The sequence below is a fragment of the Pteropus vampyrus genome, unplaced genomic scaffold, assembly GCF_000151845.1.
Source record: "Pteropus vampyrus isolate Shadow unplaced genomic scaffold, Pvam_2.0 Scaffold585, whole genome shotgun sequence".
Taxonomy (NCBI): Eukaryota; Metazoa; Chordata; class Mammalia; order Chiroptera; family Pteropodidae; genus Pteropus; species Pteropus vampyrus.
The window spans coordinates 68480-73096 of record NW_011889366.1 but is presented as its reverse complement, the minus strand read 5'-3'; the positions used below and the strand labels follow the sequence as shown (position 1 = coordinate 73096).

Genomic DNA, 4617 nt, shown 5'->3' with positions numbered 1-4617 from the left:
GTCTAAAAGGATGTACAGTGAATCATAAGTAGGAGACCTCTCTGGGGAGTTGGATTGGGTGTACTTGATTTCTAACAGATATTTAATTTCTAAGATATATTTATATAATTTTGATTGTTTGGACTATGTGTGTGGGAGAGAGGGAAGCAGGTTTTGCTTTTATAATTTAAAATTTTATAATTTTGAAAAGAGAGTTTTAAGGAAAGATGATGGCACTTCCTTAAATAAGTCATGGAAGTCTTGCCATTGGCTCCTTCTTAGACTTATTCAGATGAGCAAAAACCAAAAATGTCATTTTTGCTGTGACCTTCTGCTGCCCATCTTGTTCTACCTGGCAGGTGAGCATAGTGTCCTGTGTGGTTGGTTCTGCTCACCAGGATTGAGCTCTGCATGGTGTGCTGTACATTTCTATTCATGATGGGATCAGGGTCTTATCTATCTGGAAGACGTTTCCATTCTTCAGCTAGTTTAGCTGTATGCCCTGGAGGTAAAACATGTTCACCTTGCAGGTGACATTGACCTTTATCTTTGAGATGGGTTGTTCAAAAATGGATATGGTGGGTGGAACTGAAATAGCATAGGACAAAGGCTCAGGCTCCATGAAACAATCAGATCCATTTTGTTAATTACTCGGTGGCCATTTACTTAGCACCTACCTGTGGTGGTCCCTATCATGTAGTAGGTGCCCAATAGCTGGAAGAGCCCATTATTATTTAGGCCTAGTCCCTGAAGTAAATTTGGAGAGAACTGTTCTCTAAAGTCAGGTGAAATCCTGGACACATGTGGTGTCACCTACCTAGTATGGTCTTAGACAACTCAGCATTCTCTCGAAGAGGATAATGTAAGCTTAGATGGTTCATATCACAGGTGACACAAGAAGTCCTATAGATTCAGGACCACTTCACTGGTACTGAAGATTTCATAGGCATTGCTGTGCTTCAACTGGACCAAGGGGTCTGGAGGGATGAGCGTTCCTTCCCATTTTTGAATCACTTCAGGGCGATATTTTTGGGGAAGAAGCTGGAGGATATGCGGCTGAAATTCACAGACTGCCCAATTAGGGACCTCTCCAAGGGGCATATCACCACTGGTAGAGAGTGTGGAGCTACAAAAAGGAAGAATGATAAACAATTAGTGTTGATGGGTCAGGCAGTATTATATGTGCTTTAAATAATTTTAATTCTGACAACTCCGTGATTAGGTATGATAATGTTTGTTTTATAAATAAAGAAATGGAGGTTTGATAGAAGCAAGGAACATATTAGCAATTGGCAGGAACAAAAATGGAATACAGGTTTCTCTGACTACATAGCCTGTGCTCTTTCCTCGGTCTATTGTTTCTCTGTTTGAGAGTCACATTCCTATACCTTTCTCACTTTTGTTACTGATTACTCCTACTACTCATTCTCATTTAATAAAGTTTAGACAACTAGAACAGAACTAGAAGGAACTTTTTTTGTAACCTGATATTTATCTATCAAAATTCTAAAACAACATATCATCTTTATTAATGTGCAACTTTATGAAAGTGTGCTTTAGAATCAGCAACATTGAGACACGCACTCTCTCACTGTATTGATCCAACAATGTACTGGAGATACTGGCCAGTGCAATGAGACAAGAAAAAGCAAGCAATAAATAATAATTGGGAATGAAGAAATAACACTCAAGTAAATCTGTTAACTAAATGAATGTATTAGAAAACCCACATATACATGGGAATTTGGGGTGAGTGAAAAAAGTGGGCCAAGAAACATGTGGTATTGGGAATAATTACCTTTTTATAAATATCATTGAACACAGAAGTAAATTCCAAACTTTATTTCTTAAATCTGAACTCCATAAAACTATTAGAGGAAAAAAACAAAAGAATGTATTTAGGTTGTTGGAATGGGAAAGAACTTTAAGAGAAGATCCTAAAATCACAACTCATTGAGATTTGTAAAACTGACTTTAAAGATTTATAAAGGTGACTGTAACAATAATAAAAATTATATATAATGAGAAACACCATACATGAAATTTAAAAGCAAGCAATAAATAGGGAAGAGGAAGGAAATAATAAATATAAGGGTAGAAGTTAACGTGACAGAAAACAAGCATAAAAGAGAGAGGTTAAACAAAACCAAAAGTTAATTTATTGAAAGTGTATAGTCCTCTTTGTGTGTGTGTGTGTGTGTGTGAGAGAGAGAGAGAGAGAGAGAATGCAATAAATATCAGGAATGAAAAAAGCATTACCATAATTCTTGCAGATGTGAAAATGATAAAAAGAGGACGTCATAAAACAACTTTGCCAGTATAAAATGTAAAATTTAGAAAAATTGGAAACTACTTGGAAAAATGTAACTTATCAAAACTGAATAAGAACAAAAAGTAGATACAAACAGTTCCAAACCATTAAAGAAATTGAATCAGTAATTTAAACACAATCTCACAGTATTCTCTCTCTAAACAACTTTCATGCATTCCCATACCCCCAATCTAACTAGAGTGTTATTAGAAAGGAGTCAAAGCCGTAGAGACAAAGGATTCTGGGAGTAGGTCATCTGGGTTCTAATATCCATAGCCTGTGTAACTTTAGGCCAATTTCTTGGTCTTAGCTTCCTCATATGTTAAACCAAGGATTTGAATTTTGTGGTGGACATATGTTGTTTTCAGTCTGTTTGGCATTTGTTTCATTGGGTTGACAGATTCCCTACCTAGCACGTCCTCTTCCTTGTATTAATGAGTAAATAAAATGTTGAGCATGTGATACAGGAAAAACAAATTCAAATGATTCCCTGGAACTCATTTGTGGAGACTGGGAGGAAGAAACTTTTTTCCATTTTGGTTGCTAAGCTGGGGGAACGAACAGCAACATTTTCTACACTTATCTTCCCCATCATATGGAGAAGATCTATGTGCATCGGGAAGGAACAAACCAGGAAGAGATGAATAGAGATGAGAGAATTTGAGTCTTGGAGGCATTGGGCCCAAATCTGGATTGTCAATAATTGATTCTTAAAGCTTTGCCTTAGATGCTGTGAGGAAGCTAGAATCTGTCAACATGGCCTGATTCAATATTGGGCATAGAACTGTAGAATGACTGGCTAGAATCTTAGCCTACAGGGTTGTTTGTGAATGAAGGGCACAGCATGTAATAATAATTTGGTACATGTTGCAGATTTTAAAAAATTTACCTGTACAGACCAAGGAGATAGAGTTTATCAGACTGTACTCACCGTTCACAGATACATAGGTGCCTGGACCAGATAGTACACTCCATATCAGGATGCCCTACTGTTAACTTCATACAATAATAGGTGCCAGCATCATTGGTGAGGATGGAATAGTCTGTTTGGTTGGCCATTGTCTTTCCCACTTGGGTTACTTGGGGGAAGTGGCTTCTATTGAATCTATAGATTGTTGTTTTGGCCCAGTCCCTTGTACCACAAGATGGGCCCTGCTGGAAACAGAGCAGACACGTTGCAGCCCAGAGTTACGCCAACTTCAGCACTGACAGAAACTGAAATCTGGTTCACCTGGAACTCTTCATTTAAAGTTCCTGGAAAGAAACTCTGCATCATTACTATGTTTCCTCTCTTGACTCGAGATGTTCTGAGGGTCTGATTCTAGGTCAAGATGTGGTCTCATTACACACTCTTCCAGCAACATGTGCTGGTACCAACTGTATGAAACTAGATATTTAGTTACCAAATGAGATGAGGGGAAGAGGACCAATGTACAGAAAAGAAGATGGCATCTTTTATTTGCATCAGAATATGAGGATGGCCTGGAGCATAGTAGGCACTAAATAAACATATTTTCAATGAACAGATGAATATATTTTTTATTAAAAAAGATGTGAAATAGAATTTGAGTCAGATATTTTTTTTATGTCCCCAAATTAGAGATAAGGCCCCAAGCTCAGAATTTTATGCTGATAGTTCTCATACTGAGTTCAGAGAATGAACTGCATATGGAGGCATCTCCTTCTCAAAGTAGGTTTTTTTTAAAAATTAAGTTTATTGGGGTAACATTCGTTAATACAATTATATAATTTTCAGGTGTACATTATAATTTGACATTCGTATATTCTGTTATGTGTTTACTACTCAAAGTCTAGTTTCCTCCAGCTACCATATATTTGATCCCCTTTATCCACTTTACCCTCCCACTACCCCCCAATATTTGACCCCCTTTATCCCTTCTACCTCCCCCCTCTTCACTCGCCCTCTGGTAACCACTAGTCTATTGTCCATGTCCATGAGTCTCTGTTTGTTTATCCTGTTCATTAGGTGCTTTTAGGTTTATATCCGACATATAAGTGATATCATGTGATTTACAACTTTTTCTGTCTGGCTTATTTCGCTTAGCATGATTATCTCGAGGTCCATCCATGTTGTGTCAAATGGAAGTATTTCATCTCTTCTTATGGCTGAGGAATATTCAATTGTACATATGTACCACAGCTTCTTTAGCCAATCATCTATTGTAGGACACTTCAGTTGCTTCCACGTCCTGGCCACTGTGAATATTGCTGCTATGAACATTGGTGTGCAAATATCTTTTTGGATATGGGTTTTCAAGTCTTTGGGGTAAATACCCAGTAGAGGGATTGCTGGATCATATGGTAGA

At 37.6% G+C, this 4617-nt stretch overlaps 1 pseudogene; it reads right to left on the bottom strand.

Annotated features, from left to right (window-relative positions):
* Positions 1-412: 412 nt before the first annotated feature.
* LOC105308535 lies at positions 413-3349 on the bottom strand (annotated as a pseudogene).
* Between the last annotated feature and the right edge of the window lie 1268 nt (positions 3350-4617).